The 23,927-nt window shown below is 36.7% G+C and overlaps 1 protein-coding gene and 1 long non-coding RNA gene across 3 annotated transcripts in view; one reads left to right on the forward strand and one right to left on the reverse strand.

Annotated features, from left to right (window-relative positions):
- Window positions 1-23,927, forward strand: part of LOC132106544 (gap junction Cx32.2 protein-like) — a 324,589-nt gene that overhangs the window by 88,323 nt on the left and 212,339 nt on the right. The window lies entirely within an intron of this gene.
- The window catches only part of LOC132106532 (uncharacterized), a 69,758-nt gene that overhangs the window by 35,613 nt on the left and 10,218 nt on the right, over window positions 1-23,927 (reverse strand). The window contains exons 2-3 of one of the 2 annotated variants that reach the window (XR_009424152.1): window positions 4,531-4,596; window positions 418-534 (exon numbers count right to left, since the gene is read on the reverse strand). This is a non-coding gene — a long non-coding RNA (uncharacterized LOC132106532). The remainder of the gene's footprint in view (window positions 1-417; window positions 535-4,530; window positions 4,597-23,927) is intronic. The other variant, XR_009424153.1, reaches the window with a different exon arrangement.

The following is a 23,927-nucleotide window of genomic DNA, read 5'->3' on the forward strand; positions in this document are numbered from 1 at the left end:
TTTGCAATTTTTGCCTAATGCCCACAGAAAACTCATGAGTGGGAAGTGATTAATTCTGTTATTGTGATCTTTGTATTCAATCACCACGTAGATGGAGTATTTTGAAGGTCAACTGGCAGGGAATTTATTCTTCCGACAAGTGAATCATGAACCTATTAAAACAAGCATGGCGTGTTTCTCCATGATGAACAGGATGAGGTTGAAAAAGTGGGCGTTTGAACAGGATAAGCTTCTACAAACAATCTTCTGAACTGGGCACCCATTTAAAACCTTCCTTTGGTGCGTACAGAGACAATGGGCTTACTCTGACAGCTTTCTGTTTGGGTCACATATAGGCAGATAATTATGGATTTCATGTTAGCCTAAAAATACATAGTCAGCAATTTTGAGAAAGTGTCTTTCAAGCGGTTCACTTACTCTTTTCTTGCCGTCATGTGACATCTGGAAGCCATGGGGTCCCTTCACATGAACCTCGGTCAGAACTGGACCCATCTAGGTTATCACACCTTTTATTTGGGCCAAAGGTTAGATGAGCTAGAAGAAAGCAACAGTTCAGTATGCGTGCTTTAACCCTCGTTTCTCTCATCCTCCCTTTCTTTAGACAGGAAGAGGAGCGAGTGACTAAGGACGGGGGGGGGGGGGGGTCTTTCTCTTGGTAAAGACACGCGGCCGCCCCTCCCTTTCCACCACTCTAGGATCAAGTCACCAGGAAGCTGACCACATATTCTTACTCAGGTTATGCACACTCACTCCGTCATCTAAGCGTGGTCTCTGAATTCCAGGAAACTATTCATTTCTCATTTTTAAAAGCTGGAACCACATTATAACTCAACATTTGTAATAAGATATTCTATCATTCTGTAACAGTATTAAATATAAAATACAATAATAGAAACGCATACATTTCTATTAATATAATTAATAAAACATAAAATCAAATCAAATTCTGTCATTCTACAATAAAATACACAATCAAAGGATCAAATATAAAGTGAAATTTAATTCCATAATTTAAAATACAACAAAAGTATAATTCTACAACAAAACAACAAGAACAAAGTTAAAACAAAATTAAAAAGAAAACAAAATTCTATATTTCATAATATAAAATATAACAACAAACTAATGAAGCATATAATTATTCAAAAAAATAATTAGATCTCAATTATAAAATGAAATAAATGAAATATATGTTAATATAAAATGTCTACAATTTGATAATAACATAAAAAATACAACTAAAGGAATCTATAATTCATTATAGATCTCATTAAGATCTCATTATTCTAAAATAAAATAAATATGATATATGATAATATACAATAAAATACAATTATATGATTCTACAATAGAAATTAAATATAATTTAAAAATACAACAAACAATTAAAGAAATCTATAATTCAATAATAAAATAATAATATAAATAAGAATATGATGACCATGATGAAAATATAATGGCTGGCTTCATTTATAAAATATGTTAAAACATAAAATTAAGTCAAACAAAAAGCTCTAATTTCATAATATGAAATACAACTGTGAACTAATGAAATGTATAATTCTGTAATAAAATAATGAGATCCCATAATTCTAAAATAAAATAAAAGAAATATAAAATATAATAATATAAAATGAAATAGAATTCTAGAATGCCATAATAAAATTGAAAATACAACTAGGAACTAATGGAATCTATAATTCATCATAGATATCATTAAGATTTCATGATTCTAAAATTAAATACATTAAATATAAACAAATTGAATTCTATAATTCTATGATCAAATAAAATACAACAATAAACAATAAAAAATAATGAAATCTATAATTCTATAATAAAAATCAAATCAAATATCATGACAATGATGAAATTTTACTTCTCAAATTTTGAATCGTTATATTACAAAAAAATAAGGTGTTCGGACTCTGGACTGTCTGGAATGCAAAATCCCTTTAAACACACAATGAAATAACTAAATTACTTGTGTACATAACTGGCTGATTACAGTGGAGCCAGTGCAGTGTTTATTTTCTGATTCTGGTAAGTAAGCACAGAACAGGCAAATGTGTGCAGGGCCAGTTTCAATGGTATACATGGGCAAGCAGTGTTCAAAAGGGCAAGGCAAAAAAAAACACAATCCCTGAGAGACACTTGATTTCCGTAGTATTTCATTAAGTACCCTAGGGGAACTGAAAACCAATCTGCTAGTATAATGCATGAATGAAAAGTCTTCAAGAGTTGGTTGTAAATCTGTCTCTAAAAAATTGCTGTAAATAGACTCTTAAGATTCTTACGATATAATGAAAGAGATAACCTATTAAAGTTATGCTTCTGTACTCCTAGGATGAACTGTGCAGATACTTCCAAACTTTCAGGGACTCAAAACAAGAGAATCTGAAGGTCTCATGTCACTCTGCCCTCTACCGAATGTCGCAAACATTGCAAGCTGCAATGGTGGGACAAAAATCTGAGGCAATCATCAGAGCGCATTGCATATACATGCTCTTACATTGAAAGAGGCTGACCGTGACCACAATTAATGCAAAATTCCACTCATTTGTGATAACAATAACAAGTCCATAAAGCATCTCAATAATGTCAACACAGTTGTACATAAACAAGCGTCAGATAAACCTCAAAATGTTTTTTTTTTTTGTTGTTTTTTTGCAGAATCTCATGCTTCTTACAAGTGATCATGTGATGTCTGAAATTAAATCTTGACTAATGCTGTAAATTTCGACCAGTGCAAGTTAGTTAGGATGTCTACAATGTTTAGATCCATGCAGGCCCAATAACACCCCTAATTCCTTTCACTCTGTTCTGAATCACACGTTTCAGATCAGGGTGTCCATGAGGGCAAGGCAAACCCATTGTGACCTATAAATCTTCCACAGTCATATTAGCACCAATGTGTTGTAATCAGTGTAAAAGTATCTATTTATGTTCATGAACCTCGGTTAAGTTATTTTCTGAGAGCACTTTATATGCATATATGAAAATATATTCTAGTTATTTCAAAAATGTCCTTGTATCGAATAAGCAGATGTGAAATGGCAATATCTTTCATATCTTACTAATAAAATAAATGGACTTAGTTTCTGTGCACAGCAAACATCAGGGATAAAAACACATTAAACGCTCACCACTGACAATATCATCACGGTAATGGCATCTAATCAGTGTCATGCTTTTGTTATTTGCTTAAAAAGGTCAGACTAAAAGCTGTCCCACCCTGCAACGCTAATCATCAAACTGGCAAGGATTTACAGGAATTGAGCTAAATACTTTTATTGTGAGGCTACATCTTAGGCTAAATCTAACGTCTGTTGGCAGTTACTCTGATTGTGTACCATGATAACAACTTTTATGGGTAGGTTGCTAAGCATCTCAAACATACAGTTACAACACACAAGTTATAAAAAAATAAATTAAAAAAAATATACAGTACAGACCAAAAGTTTGGACACACCTTCTCATTCCAAGAGTTTTCTTTCATGACTATGAAAATTGTAGATTCACACTGAAGGCATCAAGGGCTATTTGACCAAGAAGGAGAGTGATGTTGTGCTGCGCCAGATGACCTGGCCTCCACAGTCACCGGACCTGAACCCAATCGAGATGGTTTAGGGGTGAGCTGGACCGCAGACAGAAGGCAAAAGGGCCAACAAGTGCTAAGCATCTCTCGGGAAACTCCTTCAAGACTGTTAGAAGACCATTTTAGGTGACTACCTCTTGAAGCTCATCAAGAGAATGCCAAGAGTGTGCAAAGCAGTAATCAAAGCAAAAGGTGGCTACTTTGAAGAACCTAGAATATGACATATTTTCAGTTGTTTCACACTTTTTTGTTATGTATATAATTCCATATATAATTCCTCATGTGTTAATTCATACTGTAGTTTTGATGCCTTCAGTGTGAATCTACAATTTTCATAGTCATGAAAATAAAGAAAACTCTTTAAATGAGAAGGTATGTCCAAACTTTAGGTCTGTACTGTATATATATATATATATATATATATATATATATATATATATATATATATATATATATATATATATATATATATATATATATATATATATATATATATATATATATATATAACACTTTTTTTTAACAACCTTGACATTCCTACAAAGCATAAAATATAACCTTAATTAATAGAAACCTATATTTTTGTTTCAATACGAAATATGCCAAAAACAGCAAAGAAAACTACACTTTTTAAATGATTTCAGCAGGCCACTTTAAAGTTCCCAAGTTAAATGCAACCGACACAAAGATGATTTTATGTTAGGGAATGTAGGGATATAAAAATACTCAAAATTTCTCTAAAAGAAACACTGTGGTTGACCACATTAAATTGAATTATTAAGGCGTTTAAATGCTGGAAATGGAATCTTTTCCCATTTGCTTCATAATGTCAAATACTTTCACTAAACTGAAGCTGAACTTGACAAATAGCAATTCCAGGGTAGCTCTAGTCATAATCTACTTTTACAAAACAACACAGAAATTTAGCCTACCTGTGTTGAGGTCAACTGCAGCATATCAGATGTCAAGTCAGATGTTTAGCGGCTCCTACTTGGCTACTAAAGTCACACACACACAAAAAGGGTGCAAACATGAGCATGATTTAAACAAAGAAAATGAATAAAATAAAAACTGCAAGGTAATGCAAATATATAATCAATCAATTAATCACATTAAAGCAACTCAATTCAGTATTGATGTAGATCTGCTGAAGTTCAAACCAAGCATCGTAACAGAGCATGGCAATAGTTGTTGGTGCCAGACAGGCTGGTTTGAATATTTCAGAAATTGCTGATCTACACAGATTTTTATGCACAACCATTTGCTTGGTCTGGTTTATCTTGATTTCAGGGTTTAGATGGTTGGGTATAAATTCTGGTGGAGCTGATGGTTGTGTAATGGAGTGGGAGATATTTCTTGCCATGCTTTGGGTCAAAAAACCTGAAATTCTGAGAAAATGTTTGGCGTCATTTGTTTGCAGTTGCTACTTTTTGATATTTTATGCAATGGCATTCTTGAAGTTTTAAGTTATGCTTAAGTGCCCTAAAGCGTCCAAACCTTTTTGGGGACCACCAAACAAACTAAATCAAGCGCATTAGTAAAAACAAATGTATTTTACACAACAAAGTGACACACAGACGTACACTTACTCTACATGTCATATTACCCAACAGAAAAAGCAGTCCTGGTTGATTTAGCTCAGACAAATCTGTTCATCATCATCTACTTGGACCATGTCTAGCTCAGCCTAAACGAATTTCCAGTCAAGTCGAATTGCATGACAGTTCTCCGGCACATTAGTCTCCTAATGAGTTCCGTTTCATGTTGGGGAACACAACGTGATACAAATCAAACAAACATGGTGCATTCCTGACCCCCAATAACCAGAGTGGGATATCAGAGAGGAAAGTGTGTTGTAGGTCGCTCACCGAGCAGCCAGACAAACCTTTTCGACCCCGATACAGCAGGCAAAAACATGAGAGCTGTGTTTGTTTTCACTCAAAATGAGAGGAAGAGAGAGAGTTCAGTGCCGCAGTTCACTGCCACGCCATACGCCAGCTGCCCAGATGTTAACACTTCCTGTTCCATACTCTATGACTTTGTAGGGACCCACCACTAATAGACCTCTATTAGCCAAATTGTTTGGTGGGAGGAACTTGCTGCCCACATAAGTAGTTGCATTTGCATGCGATATCAATGCAGCATGTTTGAACCTGATAACACTGAGGGGGCACTACACAAAAGAATATAATGATAAAGATTATATTAAAAGAAATAAATGCAACTTAAACATCCAGGAGCAGAAATCAGCAAGAATGTTTTGTTGCATGCATTTTTTACTCTTTTCCATCATTTGATCAGTCAATGAACCACGATCAAAAGAAAATGATACTGAACCATGTTCAAAAATAAAATTTTCACCCACTTTGTGCAGACAGTAACAGAGTAACATTAATTGTAGTGGCCAAATAGTGCTTTTGCAAAATATAATTGATGAAAATGTGTCTGATTTACAAAATGTAGAATGGTAGCGTGTTTGTACTTTGTTCACCAATTTTAAACACAATGCATCTGTAGTGTAATTGTGAATTGTGGTGGCCAAATAGTTGCTTTTGCAGCAAAGCAAAATGTAATTTACACAGAATATTTGTAAAACAGAAGCATGTAACCACCCCCCCCCCCCCACCCCCATTTAAATACAGTGCATCATAGCCTATTGTAAATTTTAACTGTTGCAGCCAAATAGTGCTTTGGCTAACAAAGTAAAATCAAAATCAAATTGTGAAAACACATTCAGCCTAATTTACATACTGTACAGGAAATGCACTTTTTTTTCTTTTTCTTTTTTTTTGCATCTGTAGTGTAATTGTGCTGGCCAAACAAAGTCTGATTTAAATTTGCCAAATTTACATAAATGTAGAATGGAAGCAGTTTTTGTTACAAAATTTCACTCTTCGCAAACAAAGCACACTTAAATTTACATAAATAATTATCCTGATTGAAATATCCTAGAATGGAAGCATTTTTGCTCTTTTTTTTTTAACCAAATTGAAGTAGCACGTCACAATGAATAACAATTACTAAAGCACAATCTAATTTATATAGCAAATTAATTTAAATGTAATTAAAATTACACTATTTACATAAATTAATTTAAACAAGTGTTTACACCAACTTTAAATACAGTGCATCTGTAGTGCAATTGTTAAATGTGGCAGCCAAATAGTGCTGTTGTGAACAAAACAAAACCTAATTTACGCACTGTTGTACAGAAGCGTGTTTGCACTTTCACTGAATTTAAATACAGGGCATCTGTAGCGTATCAGATGAACAATGCCTGTTATATTTCTCTCTCCATGTCTGTTTGGATGTACCCGATTTCACTCACACATGATATGAATCGTGCTGCCGTGCGATGCGAACCCTCACCACCCTAAAAGCGGTTAGTCATCTGGAGAATGCAGATATTTAAAAACACATGTTGCGAACAGGACAGCGCAGTGGTCCAACAATCTGTCATTCCCACTCCAACTCACGTCATGCAGTTCCGACCTGTGCTCTTAACAAACAACACATCACTCGATCAATCTATCACTGGAATAATTATCGCCTGAGAAGGACGGCCAGGCATTTGAGCTGAGTGTTTACATCCAGTCGTACTAGATTCCGCTCCCCTCCTTCCTCGACCTCCAGTATCGAATAATTCGTCTCGCACACTTGAGTTTCAAAGGGACAGATGTTTAATCATACACACTAGCACGGGGCCAGAAGCAGAGTTTTCATTGAAAAGTCTGTAGCCGGGAGGAAAACACCAGCGAACGATCCGTAAACATTAACGCTGGGAGCGCAGAGTTGTTTGAAAAAGACTGATGCACGACATCGCTATTCAAATAGCCTGTCGTCGCAGGGCCAAAACACATTATTTGCCCCATTGGTAATCCAGAGAGCGTTCGGGCATGTGGAATATGCAACACCTCTAGTCTGGAGCTCCACAAAGAGGCCGGATCGCTTGTCACCACATTCGAGATTGGGCCGCAGCCTCTGTTTGTGTGTGTTCCATGGTGATGCTTCTTCAGGGACGAAATCTAAGGGTGTAACATAATGATTAAGAAAATGACAAATGGACCTGATCTATCGCTCTCAGGCGATGTCCCAGGAACATCTGTGCTTGAAACCAGGCAGAAAGGGCGCAGAGTTCATACAGTACCATCCAAATGGAAGGTGACCCGCCCAGGGTCAGAGTTGAGGGGCTCGACTCACTCGTCTCCCCCACCCCTACAGTCTTCTACACGTGTAAACATTTACATATCTGTCTGTGCAAAACACGGGCTAGGAAATAAACAAGACGATTGGCCTTTTCAGAACATTGCACCTTGGCTCTGGTGTCAATTTGTCCCTGTTGGCTTCGTGGTGAACTGCATCTTGTACTGGCTGTGCCTAATCGACCATAGCGAAGCGGACTATTTTCAGTGCTCTCTGCGCAAATCCATGTCAGTGGTATGTCCCCCTGGAAAGCATCTTATCCTCTTTGTTTTGAATTATTTCAAGTTTTATGGCTCGGAACCTACGCACATCATTGAAAACACACTAAAAGGAAATGGAACAAAGCAAAGGTGCGTGTGAGAAACTGTAAACGGTGCTAACGCAAACTAATTTGGCCAACATCATCAAAAGCAAATAATATGTTGTCGAAAGTGATTACAGATGGACATCAACTCTAAACTCACTAAAAACTCTTGCATTATTATTCGGGAAAAAAGGTAGATGGGATAAATAGATGTCAGATTCAATTCCTCAGCTAGGCTCCGAGTTCTGTCTGCTTCGCCCAACATCTGTACAACACATGATAATGTGAGGTATTTCAACACCTCCAACACCATTTCTTTTAAAAGGCGGGAGAAAACACACTCTGAAAATTTGTTTGGAGAGAAAAAATGTCTGAGAGCAATGTCCCAGAATATTTAGCATGTCTAGAGAGGTTGCAAAGTGCACTTTTATCAGGACTTTCCTTTCACTTAAAGCCAAACTTTGTAGGTGAGTGAATTTTCAATCAGGCTTGATTTACATAGACTGCATCTAAATTAAGCCCAGCTATGCTTAGCACGAAGGTGAGAGATGCTTGGCCCTTGGTGTGATGTGCCATGGAGAAGTGAAGTTAGTGAACACTGGAGGAAATTACTCCACACTCTAATGCATTTGTGCATCAAGGGCTGAATCAAACAGAATACAAAAAGAGGCATTCTTTACTTTGTCATGTTGATCCAACCCGTATGACTTCCATTCTTTCGCGGAACCCAAAGGGAGAACTTTTGAAGAATACTTGTAGCTCCATGCAGTTATAAAGAATGGGGACTGAGGTTTCATAAAGGATATTGAAAGTATATGATCAAGTGCTACATTCTTTGTGTTTTCAAGTCATACCAAAGCTTTGAGAGGGGAACGAATCAAAATGTAAGTCGATGTTTGTTATTAATCTTCCCCTCCAGAGAGCTGACTCAATGATTCCAACTCAAGAACCAGATCACTTGCAAATGAATCATTCTTTTGTGTATTGAATCAAGTGTTTCGCTAAAAAGTTCTGACACAACAAGTAGCATTGCTACTTATGTCATGAACATAGAGTGTGCTACAACTTTATATTTTTGTGAACGGTCTCATTAAAAAGTTCTGACTCAAATGATTCGTTCACACTGCCAATTTGTGCGCTACAACAGTTTCGGTCTGTTCCTCACAGAAAACTATTGTTTGTATTAAAAAGATTTGGAATCCAGTGCACAACTCATATGAACTATTTGATGCTTTTGATTAGCAACTCTTCCTCAGAATTTCTCTGGTTATGTTTCATGGAAAAAAGAAAGTAACGTGGGTTTGGAACAATATGAAGATTAGTATTGAAGTCAGTATTTTTGGGTGAATGGTTAATTCTTTTAACAAACTAATGAACAAGAACTGATAAACAGTTTAAACAAAGCACAAAATGTAAATTTGTTTTACCCCAATAATTTCAAGTTTGGAATATGATCTGACAATGCATTTGAATTTGTTTGAATTTGCACCACTGAGAATATATACAATCAGAGCGCTGGTGCATATCACAATTTTTAAGTTGTTCTGTACATTACATTTTCCTATTACTTCCTATACTTCCTATTCAATTCAATCCAACAGTATACTTTTTTTCCTATAACTTAATAAGCATTGCTCAAATCATTAGTGAAGATCTCAGTGGGATTTTACAAAGCATTTCGAAAGTGTATCCCAATAATTATAGTCCATATAATGAAAAGCAGGCACCCAAACTGTGTTTTCTAAAAATACTAAAAGCACATTCACATTTCCTGCTGGTTCATTATCTACTTATCCACTTACTAAACCTCGTGTAATGGGCAAAGGGATGTGCTCTAAAATTAATGAGTGGCGTCTTGTGTTGCATCCCTCTACTTAGAATAAACCATCGCACAAGGCAGCGTGGTGAGCGAAATCGGGATGCGGGATACAGCGAGGTCTGTGTTTGTGCACACAGACTGCATATTAAAAAGGAAGGACATGCCACACATGCCCATTTTTCTGATTAAAGGAGAGGTGGAACAAGGACAGATGGTCCACAGGCTCAGCTGTCTGGGAAAAATTACCATCAGAGTCAAGAATCACAGGGAACTTGGACAAACAAGACTGTCCTCAGATACTTGCGTGGGGGACAAATATTAGCCTTGATGTCAGTTCACTGAGGAATTCACAAACTGTCCCTGAACTCGTCCGAAAAGAAGCGCGGGGATGGTACAGGGACATTTATGTTAGAAGGAAACAAAACATGAGTGGACTGACAATAATGACTTTCTTCTTCCTTTCTATGGTGCTGCTGAGGTCCATTTGAAAAATAATGGCTGAAATGCCATCAAACTCCCAGCAAACTAACTCTCTTGCTTCGCTCTGTTAGTCTCAGAGTTAAATCAACCCTACCTGCCTGAAACGTTGTCTTTGAACTGCGATGCTGGATGTACTCTGAATCATATAATAGCTTATATAACATTCAAAGTCCGCAACTGTAACATCTGAAGGCCTGTCAATGTGCATGCAGCACTAAATGATGAAGTGTGTATTTTTGCAATGTTAAAAATAATTCTCCTATATCTCAGCTTAATATGGAAAGACAACTACGCGTTAGCCATTTATAGGATGACTGCTCACAGAGTGCAAACACTTTCAACATTACTCTGTTTGTGTGAGCAATCCAACCAATGGCATAAGTTTGGGGCAATATTGGGGCATATTAGTACCTCAAGTGTACATATTGGTACCTAAATGGTACATATTAGCACCTTTTGAAAGCGGACCGCTTTTGGTTACACTTTATTTGAAGGTGTCCTTGTTGCAGTGTAATTATACATTTAAGTACTGAGTAATATTAATTAACTACATGTACTTACTATATGGTAAGGGTTTGGCTTAGGGTTACTTGCATGTAATTATGCATAATTTATTGTTATAGTAATAGTAATAGTTTTGACTTGGGGCAATTAGCAACAGCCTAAAGCCTCGTATACACCGGGATGATTATCGTGCATGCTTATCGTCAACGTTTTTCAGCGCATATTTTGTGTTTGTAACCAAGCGATTTTCACTGGCGATGAGTCGAGTGAATGTACAAATTCACTCCCTGACAATAGATGGCACTTAATGAAAAACAGAAATACCCAAGTACACATCGAAATTCCTCTTCTCGAGATTTTTGTAGTCGCGGTCACGTTTGTCATGAAGCCCAGACACCAATGAGACCAGCAGCTCTTAATTCATCTTTCCTCAATGCATCTTCTTGGTCTACTTCGTCTTTGTCGTTAGGTATCAAGTGTGCTCGGCAAGACCGTTTTGTGCTTGAGAGCGCTAAACGTCAAGGCGCTAAACGTCAGTCATAATCGCATGCGATATTCATGCCAGTGTGAACAAGCCTTAACTTTGGCCTTTTAACAACTTTGGACACTTTAACAACATCACCTGTCAATCATTCAGAATCTTAGCAAGCACTTTGAAAGTTGTCTGAATAGCTCCAACTTGCATCAGAGGTTGACTCGAGTTGCTGTGTCAGGCAGGTTGGGATGCTTTAACAAGCAGGACAGAGTTTTGAATGGTAGTCTGTTAACACTGAAAAAAACGACACACTCTTTAAACCCCAAAAGGTCTAGATGAGTGAAAGTGCTGCCATGCCACCTAACTGGCAGTTAAGAACCAATACTAATTTATCCCAGTTCACACTTTCCAGAGACCTTCATGCCCTCCATTTATCTTCTAAACCATGTGAGACTGCTTAACATTTTTCAAGCCGCAGACACATACCTCTGGAAATCCACCATGTGATTAGTCACAAGAGGTAATGTGTGTTTTATTTAACACTATGATAATTTGCTTATTTTAGATTTTTGGCCATTCAATGTATCCTTTTTCTAAAAATAGCAATCTTGGTCCAAGTTATCCCAGTTCCCAAACCAGATTTATAGAAAACTTGTAGCGCAGGTGTAAGAAGAATTCAGCCCTAAATCATTCAATTCCATTACAGTCCAAAGGACTGTCCATCAAGACCCATCATGGTCTGCAACAAAACCTTCAAATTAACTAACAAACACAGCCTTTTCTTTTTCAAATTAGTGTAACTATGTGCATGTGTGGCAGAAAATGTTTTATCCTCTGTCATGGAAAAAGTCGGGGCTTTTTTCTCTGTGTGTATCAGGTTTTTGTTGTTATTTGAATGAATTTCATATGGCTGAAATGGAGCATTTTTTTATTACGTCTCTCATAGCTATTTCTGGTATGGGGTCAGGTTCACAAGTCAGTGGCACGCATGCAACCCCACCGAGTCCTTATAAAATCACCAAGTGTCACCATCGCAGTTTTTTAGAGCTCCCCTTAGGCCTTTTCTGGATGATCCACAACACATAAACACACTGCCAAAGCTTCTAAACCATGGTCCCTGTTCTCAAGGGATGGCAAGAACTGAAAAATCTTTGCAAAAAAAAAAAAAAAATTAAAATAATATATATGTATGTATATGGATATGTGTGTGTGTGTATATATATATATATATATATATATATATATGTGTGTGTGTGTGTGTGTGTGTGTGTGTGTGTGTGTGTGTGTGTGCGTGTGTGTGTAAACAATAAAAATCTTCAACTTTTTTCCTATCCTATAAGCTTTTTTTTCTTTCAAAATTAACACAATTTAATAACACAAAAAAGAATAATAAAATCTAATCTTTTTTATATTTTTACTGGAAACAAGATTAAAACCTGCATAAAAGATTTGCAGTGTAACAGGAGATATTGTTCTAATTGTTACATGAGCTTTCCTCTCCTATGAATGGGCCGAGAGCGAGAGACCACCCGCTAAACTGCCCCTAGCTGCAGCGTTTTTCTCACTGTGTTGAGGTCGGATGTGAGTGGCACATGGAGTAGAGTTTTAAAGAGGTCACCGGGCTGACACACAGCTTTTACTCCATGAATGAGCCACATTGAATCACTCAGTATTTTCTTTTATGCCTGCCTTTTTGCAAAGAGCCAAACCCTCAGCTTTCTGCCGCACAGCTTCACCGGTGACCACATTGATTTTATAGTATTTCTTGGCTGACTCTAGAACACCAGTCATTTGGTGATGCAGTGCACTAAAGCTTCTCTCATGCCTTATCATCGTAAAGCATCTCCACTACGCTGCACAAACAGGAGCAGGCGGCCAAACCACAGAGGGCCTCTCAAATTAAATGCTTATTTAAATCAAAGTGAAAAGTGAGCGCCGAGCTTTGTTGTTCTGAAAATGAAAAAAGGGCACTTTAGAAATATGTGATGCTGCAGAAAAGGGGGGCTTTCAACACAAACTGCTGCTACACATGTAATGCAGAGCAATAGTATCTTGTAAATGGTGTAGAATACCTGCAGAAAGCAATCCCATTCATCCTAATGATCAGCTGGTTTGCCATGGCCCGCACTTCATTCCAGGTTTTTGAACCAATCACCTAAGCTGTGAATGTGTGTGACTAATCATTCTGGAGCTGTAAAAAAACTAAAACACAACCAATAACATGAGACAATAACCCTGATTTGCTGGTGGCACCACAAAAACAAGGTCGCAAAACACTTCACTAGCAATTACTGAAAGTGAAAGTCATGACATTTTGCCAAGTATAGAGCACCCATACTCGGAATTGGTGCTCTGCATTTAACCCATCCAAGTGCACACACACAGCAGTGTGAAATGAACATACCGTGAAATAAGTTAGAAATAAATTAGAAATAAGTTGTTTTTCACTGTATTTTTGATCAAATAAATGAAGCCTTGGTAAGCATAAGAATTCTTTTTTTTTACAAAACTTCTGGACCTTTATATAATTTAAGTGTATTACATTCAAAGCAGTGCCAAATTATGTTTGCTTGTATAAAGTTATGCAAAAAAAAAAAAACATTTTTCCTGGAAATGGTTAACAAAAAATTATAATAAAATTTTGGGGGCAGTGTAAATTAAATAATGTCTGACATTATCAGATCATTAAAATAACTTTTTATTTTAACAAAACATACAGAGATTTCATTACCTTTACATTCTGTTTTCTTCTTGTTGATAACATGAATAAAAAGAGAAAATTTTAGCACATGGGCTTTTAACTGTCTCACTTTTACTGTTAATCTGTTGTTGTATAACACCTACAAGGTACCAGGTACCTACAAGACTTTTTTTTTTTTTTTAAAGAACCGGAACAGTATGTTGGCTCTGCAATAAAACTTTGATTCCAGTAACTGCAAATACATCCAGACCCTTAGCTGTAAAATGCAGTGGGCATAATAAAATTGATTCAGTGATTAATTATTGAGCTATTCACAATTTTACAAGAGAACACCAGGTTCTTTTACTGAGCCCTTGCTTATTTCATGTAAGGCCAAAAATCCCACATTTGCACTCCGAACAATACATCATTTCATATAAGAATTTTGTACACATGATGGGAACTAGTAAAAGTGTGCTATTCTTAGACTTTCATTTAAATGAGTTTTGTCAACTACTAACAACAAACATTACCAGAAGAAAAACAAAAAGAAACTTGATAGGTACTACAATGCAAATGATGGAAACTTGATGAGTACTATTGCAAAGTTTAAAAGCAGTAGTATTGCAATGATTAGACAGAGAAGTGGTAAAATGTAAAAATACTAAAGAGTCATTTGAATTACCTCACAATGTTTCACAACCAATCAGATTCTATATTCAAATGCCCCGTATTTTATTTTTGCAAGTGTTTAAAACTTGGACAAAAAAAAATGCAATCATAGATAGTTCATTTGTCAATCCATCCTCTTTCTTCTATGCTCCAGTCCAGTTTTAGTTAATTTTACAATTAACGTTTAATAAGTATAATATTTACCTCTAATCAGTGCCAGACCTTGGTGGACTTATAACAGACTAAAACATGTTATTAGTTGTGTGGAAGTCATGGCCTAGTGGTTAGAGTTTGACTCCTTAGGTTGTGGGTTCGAGTCTCGGGCTGGCAATACCACGACTGAGGTGCCCTTGAACAAGGCACTGAACCCCCAACTGTTCCCCGGGCGCTGCAGCATAAATGGCTGGCCACCGCTCCGGATGTGTGTTCACGGTTTGTGTGTGTGTGTTCACTGCTGTGTGTGTGTGCACTTTGGATGGGTTAAATGCAGAGCACAAATTCTGAGTATGGGTCACCATACTTGGCTGTATGTCATGTCACTTTATGTCAAGGCCACCAGAATTACCACCATGTTCCCCGACTTCCAAAACACCAATTTAACCCCTGAAGAAGCAGTACAACACTTTCATTATATTTAAGCGCTGTCCTAAACAGGGAGCGGATTCCATATCAGCTATAAAACAGTTTTGGGATTTATTACCCATGAGCCCTTTCATTCCAGCTCTCATCTGACGTACATGGTGTCATGAGGTTCAGTCAAGGATGGAATGTTGGAAACTTTGCTTTGTTTTTCCAGGAGGAATTTTCCATTTCATACTGAATTTGTGTTATTGTTATTATTATTATTATTATTATTATTCAATTATACGCTGTATAAAATGTGAACCACCTGCCGCAGAGCCTTCGGGGGGAGAAGGGATACGTCTGTTCTCAAGGAACGGATTGATGCCCGTTCCCTCCTCCAGCTCCCAACTAAACCCAGACCTCCTTCTTCAGTACAGCCCTATTAATCATTTGGAATCCATACTAATAAATGCCTTATGTTTGCTAGGGCCTGTCCAGAGACATAAAGGCCTCTGTTTGTGTGGCCTGATACAATTCCAATGATACCCTCAATAAAAAGAGATAAACCTTGCTTTTCCCAAGAGTTGACGGCATCACTCTGCAGGAGGCCCTTTGCTGCCGTTTCTTGCCACATTTATGTGAAATGTCCTAATCAGAAACTCCCATTAGTGAATAACATGAGACCTCTAAAATCTGATGGACCACCTGAGAATTCAGACAACTCTACCAGGTCATAACCACATCCATTGTTTTCTGTTCCAGTTTTACTAGGATCAATGTGGGTCTGAGCTGAATATTGCTCTGGAAGCAATTTGTAGAACTCACACATGACTAATGCTATTACACATCATCATTGTCCATCATCTCAGTAGGCTACAAAAACAATTTCAAAGGCAGATGAAGGAATCGATTATAAGCATTTGCAGATTATGAATCAAACATGCAATATCTGATCACTGAGGTTTAGGTCATTGAGTGAAACAAAAGCGGAAAAGTTTGGATGCATAACGATTAAGAAGACAACCGTCCAAAAAACACAAGTGTCTACACCACTATAAACAAACTTTTACAATCTATAATGGACAGGGAATTGTAATGTTACAGTATATCTCAGGTCTGATTTCTATGAAAGCCCTTCACAGAGAGCTCACGCAAATATAGGAACGTTTATAAGCAGCTGCCTATCACCGGTTGACCCAGTAATCTGGTATTGTTATATTTTAAAGATTTCACTAATGACTTGGTAGCAAACGGCTATAAATAAAGGTTATACAAAGCCTGAATAAAGAGACATTAAATTTGAATGTTTGTTTGCATAAATAAAAGACATACAAATGTGTTGCTTTCATTATATAAAAAAAAAAGTACTTATTGCAACATAAGACTACAAATACGGCCAAGCACTGGGCAATGGTGACATCTGAATAGTAATATTCATTTTTCATTTCATCTGAAAATATGGGAATATATGTTTAATATGCTTTCACATTTTCATGAAAAGCACTCTGCTTGTATGGTAAATTTATTTTTGTTAAATTTTTAGAAAACAAAAGAGGGGCACAAGCTTTTTCCATGCTCTGTTTTCTTTTTTCATTCGTCTCCATACATTGAAATGAATAAAATTTAATTCTATACTTTTCCATACTGCATAGGAACCCTGGAATTATTTCTAAAGTATCATGTGACACAGCAGACTGGAGTAATGGCTGCTGAAAAATTCAGCTTTGCCATCACAGGAATAAATTATATTTATTAAAATAGAGAAGCAGTCATTTTAAATTGTAATAATAATTGAACAATATTACTGTATTTTGTATCAAATGAATGCAGGCTTGGTAAGCATAAGTGACTTCTTTTAAAACATTACATAATTCTTACCGACCCCCAACTTTTGAACGGTAGTGCACATATACCTATGATATCAGGTAATCATCTTTATCCCTATGGCAACACATTCCACCAGCCACTGCCAAAATAAGCTAAGACGCTATTGCCAACTATTGGGAAATTCTGAGACCCTTGGCCTGACTTCACAGGGATTGTTTTTGTCAGATTTTCACCAAAGTAACTGGATATCTTGCTTCACAAATGCACAAGACATGAACAAATAACTTCAAAAAGCTCCTTAAAGACCTCTTCTGTTGTCAGACCAAGGGTGTGAAGCTGTCCCTGTACCCTTTACCCCTGAAAGTTCACTACGTTCTTTTGTTAAAGACCTTTTCACATGACAAAACATAACAAACACAATGTAGCCCAGGTGTCTGGTCTTATCGGATCTGAACAAAGTGAAAAAAAGGTCACCAAAGAGGTCTCGGTCTATAAACTGATGTAAAACAGCCCAACAATGACTTAATGTCTGCATGATTTAGTACGATTACTGATTAATAGAGGAGCAGTAATCAGTTTAGCAACGTTTACTTTATATTAAAGTTTGATATTCTGTTGGTTTAGACTCATGTTTATCATGTGCTTTCTATCCTAATCAAGATTATTTTATGAAGTAACCAACTGTCTTCTCCAAGTAACATCATTGCTTGATTTGTGTCCTGTGTGCTGCAGAGATTTACACTTGATTACAGAATAAATACACACGTGTCTGACATCATCATCATTTAGTTCATTTAGACATTTGTATATGCTTCAAAGCACAATGAAGTCTTTCATTAGACATGCATCACCCATATTACTTCAACTAATGGCTGGATTTAATGCCCTGGGAGATGTTTAACACTATTCCTGTGGTTTTGCCCCAGTTCTCAGAAATCTCAATTCATCAGGTAAGCGATTTCCACATGACTCATGATCCACATGAGGTAGAGCAGATGAAGCCCAGGTGATGATTAGTTGGGGGGATTTTAAGCGGATTTTGCCTGGAAACAGCCAGTTGCTTCTGTCTCTATTTATATGTGAAATTAACATCCATCTCAGGTGATAAATTCACAAATGCTCAGACAAGATCATGGTTTACACCTGGTAGTAACCAAGGGGTAAAGGCTGGACTAGTTAGCATGGTCCAGTTAGCCCTTGCTATAAAATAAGTCACAGATATACTACTGTTTAAAAGTTTTAGGCAGGGATATTTGTATTTTTTGGTCCCCAGGGCTGTATTTATTTGATCAAAAATACAGTAAAACAGCAATTTTGCAATTTATTACTCCAATTGTTTTCTGGTTTCATATATTTTCAAATGTAATTTCTTCCTGAGATGGAAAAGCTGAATTTTCAGCAGACATTATGCCACTTTTCTGTGTCACATAATCCTTCTAATATCCGTATAATATGTTGATTTGGTGCTCAAGAAACATTTATTAATATTATCGATGTTGAGAACACTTGTGTCTCCTAGTATTTTTATGAATACTGATTTTTCTGGATTCTTTGATGAATAGAAAGTTCCAAAAGTTTAGCCTTCATTTGCAATATAGATCTTTTTTGTCTTGTCAAATACATTTGAATGAATTCCAGTGCAATCAAATTATTAATTTATTTTAAAATAAAATCTTAGGGACCCCAAACTTTTGTATTTCATTGCATTATAGTATGGATTGGTTCACATGAGACAAATATTAATACAGGTGATAAAACAACGTAACATGATTTACTGATCTGTGACTAAAAATGATCAGAAACGATGGGGGAGAAGAAAGTCTGGTTACAATTTACAAAAAAAAACAAGTAGCAAGTAATACTCCCTTCAAGTCCTTCTGGAAAGTTCCTACTTTAAAGTTCAGAAGGTGTATAAAACAATGTGATTTTGGTTAGAATAAACAGACACTGAAAACAGAAGCTTGGTGCTACTGCAATGAAATCAACAGTGAAAGATGGACAGCGAGTGTGTATTTGATTGCTAGCCTGTGTACTGCCACCACAGTGAATTACGGTAAGTGTATTTGTATCACGAAAGCCTGTCAGCTCATTAACTGGCTAAATAGCTAATATTTATTTTCTTTATCAACAAAATGCATGCAAACTAATGCTGTCAGAATTTACAAATACAACCTAATGTGATCAATGCCACTTCTGTAATGAATCTCGAATTAACATCCCCAATTCAGAAAGTTGTGGTGTGGTGTAAGCTAGCAACTATGCTAGCATCATAAGCTAACTGCTTGAGCATGTTTTAAATGCCAATATTAAACTGCACATGTCACTGTGCAAAATATATGCTTGCCTGAGACTGAAGAAGGTTCCTGTGAATGCTCCTTTTGTCTTAGTCACACATTGATCCATCTTTGCCAACTCAGACCACCTTGATTAAAGAGAAGGGTCAAAACATGGTCACATGCCCATTCCTCGAAGAGATTTGGATCCAGCTCCCCTTTTCTGCTTCTTTATGCATGGTCCACAGAGGCTTTAGTCCTCACAACACATAATGATGGTTTTCTAGCAACAGGCCAAAACAGTGTTATAAAGCTGGGTAGACCAGAGGTACGCTCTTGCATGTTGAGAGAGTCTCCAGCGGAGGGCCGGAGAACAGTTAGCGCATTTCTGTGTGGGCAAAGGCCTGAGCTTAGCAACAGCTTTGTCCTCTGCAAAAAAAAAAATCTACCAGTAAGAAACTTTTTCATGAATTAAACATGTGGAACACAAGGTGCTAGAAATATCCAAACATTATTTACTGATGCTGTGTTATATAACCTTAGACAAAAAGGCACTCTAATGAAGCTGAAATTCTGCCAGGGGCTTTGGAAAAAACAATAACACAAAGTAAAGACCATTAAAAAAATCATTTTACCTTGGTAATATCACATCGGACAGATAAACAGAACACCTAGACATTAATATATATACGTTTGTCTGGAACACAAATTTTACTCAAAAGGCACAACTGTGTGTGATATACTATTTTTATACAACAGATCTACAAATTATATATTGCATAATATACATTTGAGAGAATAACATCAATGACTGCTGTGCAACCTCGGTAGTGGATGTCAATATATATCTGCTTCATATAATCATCAAATCAATGTTTTTGTTGTTGAGGCATGCAAACCTACCCTCTGGTTTGATTATCATTCCTTTTTGAATGTGGCAGCTTTGATGTTTGTCACGCAGGGTTATTTTGCGGTTATTAAATTTGTGAGGAATCCCTGCATGGTCCCCGACAGGAAATTAAAAAGCAGGTACCCACAGGAATCTATGGGCTCAAAGAATTTTGTAGAACATGGGCACTTCACAGAAGAACATCAGAATGGATCAACCATTTATGAGTTTTCCTGTCACGGTTAAAGACAATAATACTGTTTTCAGTTTACTGTGTTCAGGAAATCATTTATGAAAACAGTGCCCCGTACTGCCAAAAAAATATATTGTATGGGTCAAAATTATTGATTTTTCTTTTACACCAAAAATCATTAGGACATGGGGTTATCTGGTAAATTTCCTACTTTAAATATATCAAAACTTGATTTTTGCTTAGTAATATGCATTGCTAAGAACTTCATTTGGACAACTTTAAAGGCGATTTTCTTAGTATTTAGATTTTTGTGCACCCTCAGATTCCAGATTTTCAAATAGTTGTATCTCGGCCAGATATTGTCCCATCATAACAAACTATACATCAATGGAAAGCTTTTTTATTCAGTTGATGTATAATTCTCTATTTTGAACAACTGACCCTTGTATGACTGGTTTTGTGGTCCTTGGTCACATATTTGGCCATTGCATTATTACATATTACTTAAAATGCTAAACATACTCCATCACAGTGAACACTTTTGCATTAGTCTGCATTAGGATTGTCAAAATATTAGGACAGGATTAAAAATTTGCTAAATATTTGGTGGATGCTGCTGAAACATTCTTTATGAAGCACCATTGGTCCTTTATGGCCAAAGTCTGATGGTGTCTTCTATTAGTGCCTGCTCTCATCTGATGCGGAAGAATACATACATTCATTCGACAAACAAAGATCTTATGAAGGGCAGATGGATAGAACATGTGTTTGTGCCTTCTTATGTGGTATAAAGCGATGTGCCCAAATCCACAATAAAGCACTGAAGCAGTTTGTCCCAACACATGGCAACCTGTCACAATAAAACTGATAAAAGAAGGACCTCTGCTGGAAGCTCCACATTTTCATCCACATCTTGACAGACCTTTACAACAAGGAAACAGGGAGTTGCTTCAGGACATTCTCGACTTGGACATCACAAATAGCGTGTGACAAATAGCAAACACCTGACGCTGTCTATCGTGATGCTTGCACGATCTCACATTTTGCTTTGTGCCAGTTCTAACTGTTCTCATATGAGATCAAAAGGTTAGCTATACACGACAAGTTTTGGAATTCAAATGACTTTCCAGTAACAGCTTATTTCAATTTGCGAGCAGATGATATTTAGCATAGTAATGTTTAGCATATGAATATTAATACAACCTGTGCTTTCAGCCCTTGAATGAGTCCAAAATGCCATTTTAGGCCCCATTTATCCCTCTGGCTATCACAGGGTGATGTTTTACTGTTGAAATTGTTCAAGACCTCCAAACGCTACGGAGAAGCAGTGCTGTTTTATTTTTCATTAATTTGCAGAGCGGTTTTGTCTTGGTTCTGCGCACAAGCTATTTCGCTTTTTGTCAGCAGTTTGGTTAATACAAGCGACGTGCGAGGGTGGTAGAAATGTGGGCCTTCAGAGACAAATATGGTCAAAACATCTTTGATTATAATCTCAAGAGATCTAAACTCCATAAGGAGACAATTCTCTCTCTGAAAGCAGACTAAAATTACACCTTTGTCAAGAGGCACAACAGTGAGGTGGGCCAGAGTCTTATGCCATTGTCCAAATTATCACTTTAAAGTGTAGACCTGTTATTGGGATGCAATGAAAACGTGGAATTTAGTGTGGTCCCACAACCATGTTTGGGGTTTCCCCACTGTTCGAAATTGCAAGTTAAATATGTTTTGTCCTCTAAGGATACAGCCAGTGCATAATTAACATTCCCTGGCTGTTTACAGTTGATTATTTCACTCGGTGGTTTTCCCTTGGAGCTGGTGATTATGCTGCTGCTGGACTACTAATAAAGAAATCCCTTTGAAAGTCTAGGCTCATATCAGAGACATTTGGTGGAGAGGAACCAGTTATTAAGACGGAGCCCAAAAAATCAGCACCATCCTCACATTCAGTTTAGTGAAGTGAAGCTAAATTGATAATTGGCAGTGTAAAACCACATGAAAAAGATATTATGTTGCATCTCAAAAATGTTTTTGAAAGCTCACCAGGAGTTTGGTATCAATTGTGGAAAAGTGAATGAGGACAACCAGAAACCTGAAAGTTGAGATAGACAGACAGATAGACAGACAGACAAAACACACAAGACAAGACAAGACGAGACAGACAGACACATACATAGAGCCTCCTTACACCATCTGGCCTCACATAAAGACCGTTTACAGTTTGGTTGAAGTGTCTATATGTCAAAACATTATCACATCCAGATACAGAAATCTTAAGCTGAGCAGCTTGTAGTCTCGTGTTCGCTCTCCTCACAGTCTTGCCACATGAATATACAGGCTTGCTTGCCAGTGTTTACAATTCGATAAGTGCACACAAGTTAAAGGTTTGTGCACATATCTGCTTGTTGGTATAAAACACGCAAACCACACACAAAACTAAACAGGCACATAGTGCTACTTTTTGCCAGGAACATGCAATTACTTGTAGTTTTCAGATCCAAGCACTTCCTTTTTTTACACATTTTCTTTTCCTCTTTGAGAATCCCATTTGGAGGAATAACCACGTTGCACTGGAAGTGTCTCAAATGTGGTGATGGGAACACAGCGGATGAACCATTAAAATTCCTCTGGGATTGTATGGTTGTTATACACAAAAGCCATAAGGATCAGTGTCAGTTTTCTTTAAGAGGTACAGTACATGTTGTGCGGACTTCTGAACCAGGAGTCTTGGACACTTTCAACCAGTGTACCAAAAACCATCCAGAGCCACTTCAGTTCCTTCTATTCTATTTAAATCACTTATTTGTATTACTTTTTATTACTATTTATATTATTAATATATTTATTGGTCATACCAGAACTATTCTTCAAAAGTTCTTATGGGTTTTGTAAGAGTAATTTTCAGAAATGGGAACTTTCATTAAGCAAGGGTGCATTGATTTGATCAAAACTGACAGCAAAGAATATGTTACAAAATGTTACAAAAAAAAAAAAAACTTTCAAATAAACTTTCTATTCATCATTCTGAGAATATTTGTCAGTTTCCACCAAAATATTAATCAACACAACACTGTTTCTTTTCAACATTGATATTTAATATTACGAAATATGTAGTCAGCAGCAAATCACCATATTAAAATGATTTCTGAAGTATCGATGCTGAAAATTCAGCTTTGACATCACATGAATAAATTAAATACATTTACAAAACAGCTATTTGAAACTGTAATAATAATCTAATAGTATTCCCTTTTTAAGATTTAAAAAGTCATAACAGTAAGGAAACAACCAAAACATCCTAGCAACATACTAAAACAATCTTAAAGTACCCTAGCAACCCCACTCCAATGTGCTACAACCACCCAGAACACCCTAGCAACCCAAAAGTAAGCTTTTCATGGACAAGTGACAAGCAACTTTAGAAATAACAAGCTCAAAATAGACTAGAT

Source organism: Carassius carassius, chromosome 27 (assembly GCF_963082965.1).
Source record: "Carassius carassius chromosome 27, fCarCar2.1, whole genome shotgun sequence".
Classification (NCBI taxonomy): Eukaryota; Metazoa; Chordata; class Actinopteri; order Cypriniformes; family Cyprinidae; genus Carassius; species Carassius carassius.